Source organism: Felis catus, chromosome B1 (assembly GCF_018350175.1).
Source record: "Felis catus isolate Fca126 chromosome B1, F.catus_Fca126_mat1.0, whole genome shotgun sequence".
NCBI lineage: Eukaryota > Metazoa > Chordata > Mammalia > Carnivora > Felidae > Felis > Felis catus.
Genome location: NC_058371.1, coordinates 29,675,100 through 29,692,963, shown reverse-complemented (window position 1 = coordinate 29,692,963; position 17,864 = coordinate 29,675,100). Strand labels below are relative to the sequence as shown.

General features: G+C 36.6%; 1 protein-coding gene across 6 annotated transcripts in view; it reads right to left on the bottom strand.

Annotated features, from left to right (window-relative positions):
• Positions 1–17,864, bottom strand: part of NRG1 (neuregulin 1) — a 1,111,639-nt gene that overhangs the window by 783,958 nt on the left and 309,817 nt on the right. The window lies entirely within an intron of this gene.

Sequence of the window (17,864 nt, the reverse complement as noted above, 5' to 3'; positions counted from 1 at the left end):
CCCGTTCATGCTCTGTCTCTCTCTGTCCCAAAAATAAATAAAAAAACGTTGAAAAAAAAAATGTCACCCTTTCCATTACACTTTCCGTAGTTAACCCCTTTCAGCTCTGTTTAATCCAACCAACAGAGCGAAGTTCCTACCATTTACATCTATCTGTTTCGGCCCATTTTTTTTTCTTCCAGCAGAAAAAAAGTGAGTGGACAAGATGTAATGGGAATCGGTGACAAGTAGAGGGGCTGACCTAGATGGGAACATAAGTTACAGCTTCAAGAGAAGGGAATGCACAGTGTGGCATGTAGTTGTAGAAGCTTGTGGAAGTTCATGTATGATCCTTTTTATGATGTCAGTGAAAAATGATTTGAAACCAACTGACCAAAATGTTCTGAGAAGTCTGTTTTCGGTTTGTTTTTTGTTTTTTTTTTAGTTTTTAAAATTACTTTAAATAGGATTCTTAGGGGCGCCTGGGTGGCTCAGTCGGTTAAACGTCTGACTTTGACTCAGGTCACGATCTCACGGTTTGTAAGAGTGAGCCCCGTGTCAGGCTCTGTGCTGACAGCTCAGAGCCCGGAGCCTGCTTCAGATTCTGTGTCTCCCCTTCTCTCTGGCCCTTCCCGTACTCATGCTCTGTCTCTCTCTGTTTCTCAAAAATAAACAAACATTAAAAAAAACTTAAATAGGATTCTTACATTTATCCTAAGTGTAGCATTTGTAAAATGTTTAACATAACAGGTAAGTTTTGCTGATTATACTTTTGTGGTGATAGACATTTGCACAAGATTTAATGACATCTCTCACTATAATTCAGATATCCATATTGGGGTCCATTTACATCACAAGCTTAGTGATCTAGTTTGGTTTTATATGCTTATTTGCACTTATCCAACAGCCTGAAAGATAATTAGTATCTAGTTAAAGTGCCTAAAATACACTCTCCATAAGCTGAACACTCAAAACACACCACGATGGCTGTTATCCTAAAATGCATTATTACTCAGGCCTCAAATCCGGTTCCCATTTATCTGGGCTACCCTTTAGGGCATTCAAATAAAATGAGGGAATTTTGTCACGTGGCTAACTTTTCTGGGGTGAAACATACTTATGTAAATCAGAAATGTATTACGTGGTGGTTGAAACCTGGTTGTCTTTTGGGATGTGTTGCTTCACTCTTCCTAAATCAAGACAATGGAGGTTTAAATGCAAATATTCTAGGTTAACTGAAAAAAAAAGAAGAAGTACTCAGAGATTACTAAAAATCGCGGTGCTTGCAAAAGGGAATATAAAGTTGAGAGCTTATATTTGGCTATAGACCAATTTCTGAGAAGCCTCTCAAATGTGCAATCATAAAATACTGAAAAATAAAAAACTTACAAAATAAGTATGACTATCTTTTAGGTTTTAGTCCATTAAAGAGTTTTATGGATTTAAGTTTTTAGAATATGCTGGTTACTCAGTTTAAGTCAATAAACATTTACTGTGCACTACTATATACCTGATACTTAAATATAAGGAACAAAATAACATTTAAAAAGTGTTTATGCTATTACCTTTTCCCTATAGGGGAAAATATTTTGCCACAAATTAAATTTCACCTATAAGAAATTAAAACTCTTATACATGTCAGGTGTTACTTTCACCTACTTCCTTTGTGACTTTTGACTGTTGCCTTTCAATCTTCTGCAGTCCATTTCTCCAACCACTTTGCCACTCCTCTTTGTTTACTGCTACTTACTCCCTGTCCTCTGCATTGTCCCCCTCCCCTCTCTATGGCTAGGGCATAATCTCCTAATTTAAAAAGCACACAGAAGGCTTCAAAGAACTAAGCAAAATGTCTTATGAAGTATACTGTAATGCAACAGTCCAGGCTCTCGTGGATCCTTGCACAACTGTTCGATGTAAAGAGGAAAAAACACCCAGAACTCTGATTTCAGCCAGGACTTCACAGTCATGAACAGATTAGGAACGCCTGGGGCCTGAAGGACCCCAGAAAATGCTCCCCTTCAATGGGCTAAGAGACTCCTTAGAGACAGCATCACACATGATGGGCATGGACCATGGAGCCAAATGAAGAAAGGCTCCAGTCCTGCCTCTGCCACTTAAACAGCTGACACCGGAGCAATTATCCATGTTCTATGAGCCTCAGTTTTCTCTATTGTCAAATTGAGGAAAGCGAGAACTACCTTATAAAAAATATTTTGATTCACTTCTGAAAGCATATTCTGAGTGTCCATAGCAAGTGCCATTTTAAGTACTTGGTACATCAGGGGCTCCTGGGTGGCTCAGTCGGTTAAGTGGCCGACTTCGGCTCGGGTCATGATCTCGCAGTCTGTGAGTTCGAGCCCCGTGTCGGGCTCTGTGCTGACTGCTCAGAGCCTGAAGCCCGTTTCGGATTCTGTGTCTCCCTCTCTCTGACCCTCCCCCGTTCATGCTTTGTCTCTCTCTGTCTCAAAAATAAATAAACGTTAAAATTTTTTTTTTTTTAAAAATAAAAAAAAAAAAGTACTTGGTACATCAGTGAACAAAACTAATGAAACTCCTATCTATCCACCTAATCTATGCATATTTGTAATAATCAAGTTTCTCGCTCATAAACAGGGTTAAGTCACATGAGGGCAGGGAACACAACCAACCTTGCAAGTTAATTCATATATACATGAAAAATATGTGTTAAAATTCTAATGTACTAGACCAAAGTATTCATTCTCAGCTTATAAGATGGTATTTATACACAGAGACCTCCATATACATATGTATAAAAGTATGTATATGTGAGTAAATTTCTGACTGGGGCAACTGTACCTCTGTACTTGTGACTTTTTGATATTTTATAAAATACAATGAGATGTATTCTAGCTGTGACCAGACTTAGCTGCACATACTCGGACTCATGACTACATTCTTCCTGTTACAGGCACCTTGAGGCAGTCAGATTCTAATGTTGGTGTTAAATAATAATAATTAGAAATGGGGCACCTTGGTGGCTCAGTCGGTGAAGCATCCAACTCTTCCTTGATTTCAGCTCAGGTCATGATCTCAGTTTGTGAGATTGAGCACCACTGTGAGGCTCTGCGCTGACACTTGGGAGCCTGTTTGGGATTCTCTTTTTTCCCTTTGCCCCTCCACCCACTCGCTCTCACGCACATGCGTGCACTCTCTCTCTCTCAAAATAAACATTTTTTTAAAAAATTAGAAATATACAAGGCTACTACTGACTGCAAGTATATTTTAGATAGCAACAACTATTATCTACACATGATAGAAACTACAGTAAAACCTTGGATAGTGAGTAACTTGTTCTGCGAGTGTTCTGCAAGATGAGCAATCATTTCTAATATATTTTAACTTGATAAATGAGCAATGTCTTGCAATAGGGGTAGTATGTGAGGCCAAATGTCACATGATCACAACTGAACCAATGGTTCTTGAAATTCACTTTGACATACGAGGGCTTTAGATTACAAGCATGTGTCTGGAATGAATTACGCTCACAAACCAAGGTTCTACTTTATATGTAAGTGGAATATAAAACCAATATTATTGGGGCGCCTGGGTGGCTCAGTCGGTTAAGCGTCCGACTTCAGCTCGGGTCACGATCTCGCGGTCTGTGAGTTCGAGCCCTGCGTCCGGCTCTGGGCTGATGGCTCAGAGCCTGGAGCCTGCTTCCGATTCTGTGTCTCCCTCTCTCTCTGCCCCTCCCCCGTTCATGCTCTGTCTCTCTCTGTCTCAAAAATAAATAAACGTTAAAAAAAAACCTTTAAAACCAATATTATTAATGTTGAGACCAGTTACACCATACCAGTTATAAATAATAAGGCTTATGCTAGTATTTAAGAACACAGACTAGAACTAGATTGTTTTGAATCTTATTAGTTCTTTCACTTTCTAGCTTGTTGATCTCAGACAGTTTACATTATCTTAGTTTCTTCATCTCTTAAGTGGGGATTATAATACCCCACAGGGTTATCATGAGGATCAAATGAGTTAATATACATAAAGCACTACTGTGAGATCTATATAAATGTTAAATATTATTATCCTTTAACAAAGAAAAGTAGATTGTCGTAAACAAACTGTTGAATGGTCCTAGAAAACAAACCTTTTTACTTATGAAAGTAAGTCACTACTTATTAGCTAAAGTCCTGATTTTCAAACATATAAAATTTTACATAAAACAAAAATCAGTTTTTAAACCATAAAATGATTTTGTAAATTCTTTGAATAAAAACAAAAAGGAAACAATTTCAAAAAGCAAGGTTATGTGTGGAAACGTATTTTACATAAAAGGTAGCACCTTCCTGAAGCATAGTTATGGAAGCAGAACATTTAAACAAGTAATTCAGAGTTACACACACACACACACACACACACACACACACACTCTCTCTCTCTCTCTCTCTCTCTCTCTCTCTCTCTCTCTCTCTCCCCCCCCCTCTGGAGCCCCCAAAGCAACTTCAAAGCTAAGAAGTTTCAGCACTCAGATTTTCAGATAAATGCAAATCTCGGCCTGGCAATGAGGTAGCATGATCTGAAGATCATGTATTCTCCATGAGGTTTGTTTTATCTGAGCATACACTTTAATGTGAAAACTGGGGATTTTAATGGAGCAAAATACAGCCTTTTTGTAGAAAATATTCTCTCAAAGTACTCACATTTGATGAGGAAAATTTTTCAAGTGAAGACCAGAGAAAATACAAGACTAATAAATGTCACTCCTGAAGGTTTTTTAAAGCGATCTTCAGAGAAATACATCAAACTAGGAACATTTCAACTCTCTTAAGATCCCAGAACAAGGTGATCTCAAAGGACGACCACAAGAACAATTTAACCAACTACTTAGCCTGGTTCTATACCTTTATCGTCCAACAGTGCTGCTTCTCCTTCTCACAACACTGTCAGGTAGCTGGCGCTACAAAATGCCTCAGACACTTGCCTAAAACTTGTTCTTCCAAGGCTTTCTCTACAAAGTAAACTTTCTCTTTACTTTCTCTAAAAGTAAAACATGTTGAATGAAACATACTGAAAGGCACCACGATCGAGGACTGCTCTCAGTGAAACATGCCAATAATACTTACAAAGCACATTTTTACCTGTGATTTGCAACACCTGTCACGATTGATAAACTGAAATCAACAGATAAAATTAGTTACCAAGAGACTGTCCCTAAGGAAGGCAAGAAGGCAAGAAGAGTGGGGGTCAGAGGGAAGGATTCAAGTCCTCCTTTTCAGTTGTCTATTTAGCTCCATGACCTGTTCAGCGGTAGGTATAAACGCTGCATCACCTCTGGTGATGGGATTGCTACACCCTCCCTGACTCCGCAGAATGACCCCTCTGGCAACCGCCTCCATTTTCTGGGCTTGCTTTTAGAGCAATGCCACTTGCTGAGAAAGGCTTATGGTGCATCGTCACTAAGTGTGATACAGGAGTTACAGTGAGTACCTAAGCTTTCACAAGAGCAACTGAGCAGGTGACAGGACTCTAAGTAAGGATGCCCTCAGACACCAATGATAGAACATCTCCTCAAATCTACCCTACAGACAGAGCTCATTTCTCCAGAGCGACTTCCTGAGATAAGTCATTAGGAATCCCGGAGATACGGGAGGTTTAATCTTTCATAAATTGGAGCACAGCATTTGTTCTTTCACTCTTGGGGTATTTTAATATGTTAATTTTTAAGCTAATAGTCATTAAGTGTATAATATGTGCCAGGCACCATTCCAAGCACTTTAGGACAATTATCACAAGTGATTTTTACAACACAATAATAATCCACTTACTCTCATCTATCATAAAAATAATGATCAAAATAATTTCACAGGTTAGAAACCTGAGGCCCTGATGAATTAAATAGCTTACTTAAGTTTATGCCACTCATAGGTAAAAGAGCTAAAACTCACATCATGGCATGCCTGTCATCAAAGGTCAAAGCCTGGACCTTCATGACATGCTCCGCAGGCCCTTTTTCAGTCCTATTTTTTTTTTTGGAGGGGCTATTCTTTCTTTCTTTGGATCCCACCAAAAGAGAAGCATATGGTAGCAATCAGCCAATTAAAAACAATCACTGTTTTTCCCTTTGACCTAAGGTTTAGGTGAGGGGGTCACCATGTTCAATATATTAGGAGGGAAAAAAAACCACAGTAGCCCTTACCCTATCAGAAAATGTGAGAGAGAGTGGTTTTTCACCATTCTCAGGACAGGAAGCATATGAGCAAAAGTCCATTGGAAATATACTCTATGTGAATGGAATTCAAACTCCGAAACATATAGCATTTATAAAAACCTTACCTAAGACAGAGAAATAATACAAATCCTGAGAAACATGGGCAGGAACCAACAATTAAATTTGCCAGAATAAAATATGAACCCATGACATCTGGAGAAACAATCTAATACTCAGATACGGCATTCAAAGCAAATCAGCATTTGGAAAAGAGCAATTGCCACAAATGATTCTTCATTCATATCTATTGTGGTTCAGATTTTATAAAATTAGCCAGCAAGCTGCCTTGAAAAAAGCCAGTGGTGGTTTTAGGCTCTTATTGCTATACACTTACGAAAACATAGATTTCAGAAAATTGAGGTAATTATAAAAGGTCATACAATATGTTGGCTTCAAAACAGATACCAAGTTCTCAGTTGTTCTGCCTCAAAACATCAAAATAAATTTACCCACTTAACATCTACTGATCCCAGACTCTAACTAAAGGGTTTAGAGTAGCTGGCTATTTGTAGCTCCTCAGTGAAGTTGTTTAGAAAGCAACAATCACAAAATCATCAAAGGTGGTTAATCAAGGAAAACAAAGGAAGAAGCCACGAACATTTAAAATCACTCTGGATTATTGTTTTGCCATGTAATTTCATTGCACATGGAATTCCAGTCAATGAAAAATTATCTGGTAGGTGCTAGAAACTACCACTTGCTGGGGTTTCTAGACCTCAATAAGGCTCATAGCTGTCAAAGTCAAAGAAATTTCATTAACACTAACTGGTCATCTTTTAAATTTTTCAACAGATGACCAATAAATTAAAAAGTCAAAGTGTATCTTTGTCTTCTAATCCTTTAACCATTTGAGTAGAGCTACTACTTGCATCTTCAGCAGCAATGGTATCTTTTTGACTATGATATTAGGATCCTCCTATCACTAACCAAACTCAAAAGAAACCTGTTCACAGGCCCCACTGGCCAGTAATTTCCGCCTAGAACTCACTAGTTAATTTTCTAGTCTACATATCTTTCCTAATGAACCTAGAAGGCAATCAGTCCCAGTCAGCCACAGCATGTTGAAGGCCTAGTGACTAGAGAACAAGACAGAGTTGCTTTGCTAGGGAAGATGTATACGAAATATTTATGACCAGGTCAAAAGAGAAAGGTAGGTTGTAGGAGATAACTATCTTCCATACCTGACAAGTCTGTAAATAAAAATGTAAAGATCAACAGGTAGAAGCGGTGAAGGAATGATAAATGTAAAATAAGACATATATTCAGTTTTTAGAAATAATACAGAAGAAGGGGATAACATGTAGGAAGGAAAAATTTAGGTGCATTATCAAGAGTAATGATAGGATGACAGGAAGTTAAATGTCTTGGTTTTGCAATTTACAGCCATGTCTTAAAAAATATTTTTTGCAAAGGATGTTATTTATGATACAAAATAAGTCCAACAATAAGGAAACAATTAAATAAATAACACTTAGAACAGGTACCATTACAAAATGTCATACACACACACACACACACACACACACACACACAAATAATGCTTACCAAGAGTTAAAATAATGCATGAAAAACATGCATATAATTTAAGTAGAAATTTTAAGGCAATATTCAAATGAATGATCCCAACCATGTAGAAAAGTATATAAAAGATGAAATTTTTAAAAGTTAACCATGATTGGGGCGCCTAGGGGGCTCAGTCAGTTGCATGTCAGACTTCGGCTCAGGTCATGATCTCACAGTATGTGGGTTCAAGCCCCGCATCGGGCTCTGCCCTAACAGCTCGGAGCCTGGGACCTTCTTTGGATTCTGTGTCTCCCTCTCTCTCTGCTCCTCCCCCACTCATGCTGTCTCACTCTGTCTCTCAAAAATAAAATAACACATTACAAAAATTTTAAAAAAAGTTAACCATGATTACTGAGACAAAGAAATAAAGCTGTTTTTTTCTTACTCTTTTTTTGCATTTCTGTGTAATAAGTATTGTTTGCATTATAATGAACTTCTAAAAACTTCTCAAAAGGGAGGGCATTCACTATAAGAAAAATCATAGCTCCACTTTGAGAGATCAAACAAACTTGGCTTTATTTCCCAAGGACCTCAGTTCTTTACAACAACATCCTCTTACCTTGTCTCACACCCAGAACCATGTTTAAATGTCTGTAGAGTAGTCAATGAAACTTTGAAGTGGAATTTAACAAATACCAACGAGGCCCCTTACACACATATTCCTCTTCAGTAGAGCCTGAAATGTATTCTGCTTTTTGTGACACGATCAAATATTGTTAAGTCTGTAAAGTACACACAGTCTTTGCTATGGGAATGTAACATTCAAAAGGAGCTTGTATTATTTACAATTAATTTGTTTAATAAAACAATCATACTGAGAGAACAAGAGTTTTTAAAATGTGTGTCAGTAAAAGGCAAGGAGCAGGGTGGAACTTAGTTCTAGAGTAAAAACACTTTACTGTATTTTTGTTTTGTTTTGTTTTGTTGAAGTAAGCTCTATGCCAAACACGGGGCTTGAAATAACAACCCTGAGATAGAGTAAAAACATTTCAGAATAGGGTATGGAATGGCATACCACTGCATGGGGAAAGAGTGGCCAGGCTACTGAAAAATAGTCTAGGTGTCCAGATATCCAGGACTCAGAACCCAGAGGATATGCACCTGGAAGCTGGAAGTGTAATAAAGAAGTTACAGAATGGGAATACAAACTGGTGCAGCCACTCTGGAAAACAGTATGGAGTTTCCTCAAAAAATTAAAAGTAGAACTACCCTACAACCCAGCAATTGCACTACTAGGTATTTATCCAAGGGATACAGGTGTGCTGTTTCAAAGGGGCACATGCACCCCCATGTTTATAGCAGCACTATCAACAACAGCCAAAGTATGGAAAGAGCCCAAATGTCCATCGATGGATGAATGGGTAAAGAAGATGTGGTACATATATATTATGGAGTATTATTCAGCAATCAGAAAGAATGAAATCTTGCCATTTGCAACTATGTGGATGGAACTAGAGGGTATTATGCTAAGCAAAATGAGTCAGTTAGAGAAAGACAAATATCATCTGAATTCCATCAAATGAGGACTTTAAGAGACTAAACAGATGAACCTAAGGGAAGGGAAGCAAAAATAATATAAAAACAGGGAGGGAGACAAAATATAAGAGAATCTGAAATATGGAGAACAAAACAGAGGGTTACTGGGGGGGTTGTGGGAGAGGAGATGGGCTAAATGGTAAGGGGCATTAAGGAATCTACTCCTGAAATCATTGTTGCACTCTATGCTAACTTGGAGATAAATTAGAAAAATATATTAAATAAAATGGTAAAAAAAAAAGTTACAGAGGAAGACACAAAATATGAAAGTCGTATTGGCCATTTTCCCTAGAGGCTACTCTTTACTAATTTTAAGTTACTAATATTAAAAGCCCTGGGGCTTTCTACAGCTTGAAATAATGGTATGACATACTAATAACACTCTCAAGACTTACAAAATGTTGGGGTTAAAAAGGGCCTTAGAGAACAGTGTTTTATGAAAATCTTGCATTGCAACGGTTAATGATAGGGAAATCATTCTCACACGCAAAATAGGATACCATGGCAAGGCTTAAAATCCTTCGATGACAGTATTTCTACTTCCAGCTATGATACAAGAATAGCTTGTATCATACTAATACTTCCAACAACAACTATAAATGTTGAAGGGGGAAAATATTGTTTGAAGGCATTGGAGAATAACTAAGACAGCTAGAACTTGAGATATTAAGATCTGGAAAGAAGAAAAATGCATTTCACTTGAGGCAATTGTCTATTCATAAGCAATATATGGCAGAAAGGCTGAGCAGAAAACTATGACTCAGAGCTTTCAACAGTATCATGGACTGGGAGACAAAAATTGGGAGTTTGGGACCCATAAGGAAAAGCACCCAATCTTTCAGTCAAGACTGTGAAGGCTATATCTTAAAATAAAGGGGAAACCAAAAAGAGAAAACTCTCATACAAATGAAAATGCATCCTTGAATTATTTCAGTTCCTCTTTGGATCAAGTTGATCTATCCCTATTTCAGTACCTTCCAGAAGAAAAGACAATCCTTCCTGAGAAAATATGTCACAATCCACAGCCATAAAAATATTGGTATACACAGTGTCTGCTATTCAATTCAAAATTACCAACCACATAGCAGAAAAGAGCAAATCTCTGAAAACCAGAAGAAAAGACAGTAGAAATGAACCTATTGGGTGGCTTAAATAGAGCAGTTAAATATAAACAGTGAAATAAATAACAGCCAAGGTCTTTTGTGGTTCCAAAAAATTTTTAAATTATTTGTTCTGGTGGTGTGAAAAATGTTTTGTTGGCATTTCGATAGGGATTGCATTGAATCTGTAGATTGTTTCAGGTAGTATGGACATTTCAAAAATATTAATTCTTCCAGTCCATGAGCACAGAATGTCTTCCACTTATTTGTATTCATGTGTCTTATAGTTTTCAGGGTACAGATCTTTCACTTCCTTGGTTAAATTTATTCCTTTGCATCTTATTCTTTTTGGTACAATTGTACATGGGGATATTTAGGAATCAAACAGATTTTGTATATTAATTTTGTGTCCTGCAAATGTACTAAATTCATTCATTAGTTCTATTTTTTTTTTTTTGGTGGACTTTTTAGTGTTTTCTTTATATAGTATCATGTCATCTGCAAATAGTGACAGTTTTACTTCCCCTTTACCAGTCTGGATTTCTTTCCTTTCCTTTTCTTGTCTGACTGCTGCAGCTAGGACTTCCAATACTATACTGAATAAAAGAGCTGAGAGTGAACATCATTGTCTTGTTCCTGATCCTATAGGAAAAGCTTTCCGTTTTTCACCACTGAGAATGATGTTAGCTGCGAGTCTGCAATATATGCCCTTTATTATGTTGAGAATGTTCCCTCATAATGTACTTAGGTGAGAGTTTTTATCATGAACAGATGTATTTTGTTAAATGCTCTTTCTATATCTACAGCTATCTTGAGAAAGAACAACAAAGCTGGAAGTATCACAACCCTAGATTTCAAGATATATAAAGCTATGGCAGTCAAAACAGTATGGTACTGGCACAAAAACAGACATATAGGACAACAGAACAGAGAACCCAGAAATAAATCCACACTTATATGGTCAATAAATAAATGACAAAGGCAAATATACAATGGGTAAAAAATAGTCTTGTCAGTAAATGATAATGGGAAAACTGGACAGCTATAAGCAAAAAAACTAGAACTGGACTACTCTCTTATACTATACACAAAAATAAACTCAAAATGGATTAAACACCTAAATGTGAGAACTGAAACCATTAAACTCCTAAAAGAAAACATGAGTGATAATCTCTTGCACATCAGCCTCAGCAATGTATTTATGAACATGTCTTCCCAGGCAAGGGAAACAAAAACAAAATTAAGCTAGTGGAACTACACCAATATAAAGGCTTTCCCACAGCAAACAGAACCATCAACGAAACAAAAAGGCAACCTAGTAAACAGAAGATTTGCAAATGATTATCTGATGAGGATTTAATATTCAAAATATGTAAAGTATTTGTACAACTTAATACCAAAAGAAACCAAACAACCCAATTAAAAATGGGTAGGGGACCTGAATAGACATTTTTCCAAAGATAACATGCAGATACCAAAAGACACATGAAAATATGCTCGACATCACTAATCATCAGGGAAATGCAAATCAAAACCACCGTAAGAGTACTACCTTACACCAGTCAGTAAGGTTAGTATCAAAAAGAAAAATGTTGGTGAGGATATGGAAAAGGGAACCCTTGTGTACCGTGGATGGAAATATAAATTGGTGCAACCACTGTGGAAAACAGTATGAAGATTTCTCAAAAAAGTAAAAAAAGAAATGCCATATGATCTAGTAATTCCACTACTGGTATTTACACAAAGAAAACAGAAACACTAATTTGGAAGGACCCATGCACCTCTATGTTTACTACAGCATTATTTACAATAGCCAAGATATGGAAGCAACCCAAGGATCCATTGATAGATGAATGGACAAAAGAGATATAGTGTGTGTAAATGTATTTATGTGAATATATAGCTACCCAATATATTTATAGCATTATACGCATATAGTAGAAAAGGATGAAGACTGATTATCCATAATTTAAGCTTCCAACTCAAGAAGTTAGAAAAAGATTGGAAAATCAAACTCAAAGAAAGTAAAAAAAGGAAAAAAATAAAGAACAGAGTGTAAATCAACAGAAAATAAACAAAACCAGTAATTAGTTCTTGGAAAATACTGTAATTAATAAACCTCTCACAAGCCTGATTAAGTAAAAAATTATAGCACAAATGGTCAATATCAGATGTACCAAAGAGACATAAACAGACATCCCACAGGTGTCAAAAAGATAACACAAAAAATAACTTTATGTCAATAGATTTGACAATTTGGATTAAAAGGGATAAATAAATTTCTTGAAAACCCCCCAAAATTAAAACATGCTTTTGGAGCACCTGGGTGGCTTAGTTGGTTAAACGTCCAACTCTTGATTTTCAGCTCAGGTCATGATGTCATAGTTCATGAGTTCAAGCCCCACATCAGAATCCATGCTGACAGTGGGGAGCCTGCTTGGGATTCTCTCCCTCCTCACTCTCAGCCCCTCCCCTGCTTATGCGTGCACTCGTTCTCTCAAAGTAAATAAATAAACGAACATTAGAAAAACAAAACCCTAACATGTTTTCAGCATTAGTTACAATAGCCAAGATAAGGAAGCAACCTAAGTGTCCAATGATAGATACATGGATAAAGATGTGGTATACAGTGGAATATTAACACAATCATAAAAAAGTATGCGATCTTGCCATCTGTGACACATGGATGGACCTAGATGGTATCAGTGCTAAATGAGATAAGTCAGATTGAGAAAGATAGATACCATATGATTTCACTCACATATGGATTCAAAAAAAGAAAAACAAACAAATAAACAAACAGAAAGCAAAATCAGACCTATAAATACAAAAAGCAAAGTGATGGTTGCCGGGGGGAAGGGAGGTGGAAGAACGGGCAAAATGCATGAAGCAGAGTGGGAGATACAGGATTCCAATTATGGAAAGAACAAGTCATAGGAACAAAAGGCAAATCTTAGGAAATATAGTCAATGATATTGTAATAGCATTATAGGGGGACAGATGGTAGCTACACTTGTCGTGAGCACAGCATAATGTACAGACATGTTGAGTCATTGTGTTGTACACCTGAAAGTAACATAATATTGTGTCAACTATATGCAAAAAAATTTTTAAAGATAAAAAACAAAACTAACATGAGAAGAATGAAAAGTCTGAGCAATTCTATCTTTTAAATAAATAGAACCAGGAAATCAAAACATTCTCACAATAGTATTTCAGGCCAAGATGGCTTCACTGATGAATTCTTCCAAATATGTAAGGAAAAAAATTATAGTAATGTCACCAAACCTCTTCCAAGAAAGAGTAAAAGGAAGGAATCACTTACTATTGCATTTTACATGGCCATTATAACCTTGATATCAAAACCTAACAAGGAGTATTATAGGAGAGGAATTATAGGACAATCTATCTCATTAACATAGACTCAAACATCACAAGAACACACCTGTATTTACATGTAATTATGTGTGTATACACATTTTTTCCAGAAATGTAATGCTGGTCTATCATTTGAAAATACATCATTCTAATTCACCTTATTAAAATATAAAAGAAAAAAACATACACCTATTTCAATAGATGCAGGAAAAAACTGACATAATTCCGCACTCATTTATGATAAAACTTCGCAGATTTGGAATGGGTTAAATTGTTTCTAATATGGCAAAGAGTTTCCAAAAAAAGAAGAGAAAGCCTATGACAAATCATGCTTAATGGTAAAATATACCCGAGATACGCAATTAAACAATGATAGTTTTCATCTCCCCCATCTTTGCTTGTCTACTTTCTACATAGTCTCCCAGATTCAGTATGCAATCACATGTTCTCAGAAACCTTCTAGGATCCTAGAAGATCATGTTCCATTTCCCTTCTCCATGTCTCCTCAGCTCTATGTAAGCCTTTATCTCACTCTGTCTTATTACCAGTTTTCCTCCTTCTCACTAAGCTACAAGTTCTTTTACGACAGAGTATCTACTTGTTTAAGTTTTTATTTTAATTCCAGTTAGTTAACATAGAGTGTTAGGTTAGTTGCAGGTGCACAACAGAGTGATTCAACACTTCCATACATCACCAGTGCTCATTACCTTCTTATCTTCCAAAACCTGGCATTCAAAGCAGGCATTCAAAAATAGTTTGATGAATGTTGAAATATTGAGTGAACTGTTAAAAACCTTCTAGATAATTACTGGCAATCTGGACTAGAAAGTCATCTCTTTATTCCTGTCTACTCCAGTTAGCCACCTAGCTAACAGCACAAACCCACTACCTGTGTCCTCTCTGTTGTTCTGGCTCATTATTTCCACATATTAGTCAAAAGAACCAATGATAAAGTCTAGAGGGATTAGCTTTTATTCTAACAAGAGTACTGACCTGTCAATGACTTTATGGTACATGTCATATCATACAACCTATTGTATGGTGAGAGAGAGGTAAGTAAAAACTATTTAACCATATAGCACAGTGAGCAGAAAATACAATAGTACTGTTCTATGTGTGCATTTTTTTCCAACTGCAAACTCAGTAACATCATGTTGGTAGCATGAAAACAATCATGGTGGAAGTATTTATACCATGGCAAACCCTCCAAGTCAGAATTTCTTCCCTCCTTCCTTCACTTCCTTCCTTTGGGCTGGTTATAAATCATTTAGCACCAATGGCTGTTAGTTTAGTCGTATAGCATACAGAATCCACTGACTTTCTGATGGCTATCATAGTTCATTCCATTGCCTATGTTTATGACCACAATGACCACATGAAAACAGCAAAGGAAATAACAAAATGATCATAAGTTAACATTTTGGAGACAAGCTTCCTATTCCCACACTGTCAGGTTCACCTGCCCCTGATTTTTAAATACTGTCAAGACGTCATTAGAATGCCTTTTTCTAATCAGCACTGAAATTCTGGGGCCTGCATTTTAGTGGAAATATTCTAAAAACAAGATTGCTGCTTGAATCACTTAGGAGATGGTAAGTGATCATGAAGTGTATTCAGGGAAACATCAGTTCTAAGATTTCTCTGCCCTGATAGATTAACAAAAAATTAAAAACCAAGAAAATTGGCAAAGTCTCAAATAGAAGGGACATGCATATTATAGACCACTTTATTTCTTAGTTTAGGATTTAGATGAGATGGAAATTGATCTATCAACATCTCCATAATTGCAGGCAATACCACGAAATAAAATTCTGAGTGTTCACCAATCATATTTTAGTGCTGAACACTTCATGCAAGCAGCTGTTAATGATGCCAAATATAGTTTTCACAGCATGCGAAATGAACTAATGACCAAGCCTACATTTTAGATTTCAGAGATGTTCTTTCTTGGTGCAATTAATCCTAAATTCTGCAGAGATCACAGTCTGCTGATCCATGCAGAGGTCAGAAGGAAGGACTGTTTATGATGTCAACGGTCTACCTAGCATGCTCTTCCAGTTGCCCAAATTAAAATAACTAAGATCTTTTTTGTGGGTATGAAAATAGATATAGGCAAGCAATTTCTATTGCCTGAGTGTTTTGTCACAGTCCCTGTGTGTGATCATGGAAAGGAACCTCCTTGGGATCCTACAAGGATGGCCTTAAGCTGGAGCACTTCAATAAACTGGCACCACTCACTGAGGCAAACAGTGGACAACACAGCTGACCATCCACACCACTTTGGCTGACAGACATCATAAGCTCAGCAAGTCTGGTTTGTTAAACATTTTATTGTGGTGACTTTCAAGAAATGGTGTGGTTTGTGCTTAAATTAGTTATGCCTCCAAATTTTTAGAATTGATGTATGTTACATATAATAGGAAGACAATACTTAGTAATGAATCATTAGGAATCATTGCCATATGCCTTAGTGGGGAGGTATTATACAATTTCATACCAGAAAATCCCACATAGTTTGATTTCCCAACAATTATTTAAAAATCATCCTGCAGGCTTAGCAGGACCAAGATGTCATATACTTTTACAATGTACAAAAACCTGAGAAAATCTTTTGCAACACTGTAGGAAGAAAGCTTTCAGGCCCGTTATTTTTATGCCTATCTATATATAGTTTATTTTTAAATAAACTATATTTTGCTGCTTACCAAAAACTGTAACAGCTCATTTGTACCTGTATTATCTAGGATATCGTCACAATAATCCTATAAGATATGCGATATGGCATTCAGTGTTTTACAAATGAGAAACAGGCAAAGCAACTTGCCCAAGGTCATTAAAGACATGAGTAGAGGAGCCTGGATTTGAACCCAGGCAGTCTGTCACCAGGGCCTGGGATCATAGCCATGGTGACAGAAGGCATCTCAGGAGCCAGATGGGCTCTAAGCAAGTCTGCAGAACTATCTGGAGTCATTCAGAACAAACCAGGTTACATCAGAGTCACATCACAATTTTTGGCAACAGAGCAATGCCAGACAACTCCATGTGTTTTGGATTTGGGCACTACTGAATGAAACATATGATGCACTCATTAATAATGATCATTTCTATAAAATGTCTACCGACATATTCTTTCAGAATTAAAGCATTCAAAAATAGTTTTTTAAACTTATTTAGAATACACGTACACATCATTTTTGAAAAATTTAAAGCACAAAGGTAGCTCCAATCAGGGACAGTAATTCAAAATACTGACATACTTTGAAAGAGTGCTAACAGCACATCACAATTCTTGTGATTTTCACTAAGCAAAGTAAAAACAAAATATCACGTCAAATTCCTTTTTTATTGCAATATCTCCACGATATTTCCCATATATTTGATTATTGAAATATTTTGTTGAGTTAGTGTTAAAAGAAAAAAAATCCTATTTAACTCAAAAACAACTAAGCGCCTGTATTCAATGACCCAAATAGTTTTCCCCAGTCTAGCAGTGGCGATGGACAAAGAATGTGTAGGCCTCTGCATTTAGGTTTTTTTTTTTTATACCTATTTTATATAAAATGCAGAGCAACACAAAAAATTATCAATTTCAAATCACATTTAATATGTTTTTCTCTACCCCATGGTACTTAGTGCTGATCACAAGACATTGTCCTATCCCACCTTATATTTCATGGGTTCATATATTTGTCTTGTTTCTTCTACTGAATTATAAGCTCATTGAGAGCAAGAACGGTCAAACTCATCCCCCTTGCCCCTGAGGTAAGTAGCACTGTGCCCTATACCAAGAAGTGCTCAATGTTGTCCAGAAAGCACTGTGAACTGAAGTTCATGAAATATCAGATTAATACTAAGCCCTCCATGTGTCTTCTCAAATATTTTGATATTACTAAATGGGTAAGTTTCTACAGTGTGTCAAATGTTAAGAGCTGCCTCCTTAAAATCTGTTGGGAGCACCATTTGTACATAATAAATTGTCATTGCTATAAAATACACACTCATGCACATTTTCAAAATCTAGAATCTCATACTAAAGACTGCTGAATTTTCTTGGATCTATTCTTTCAATACAA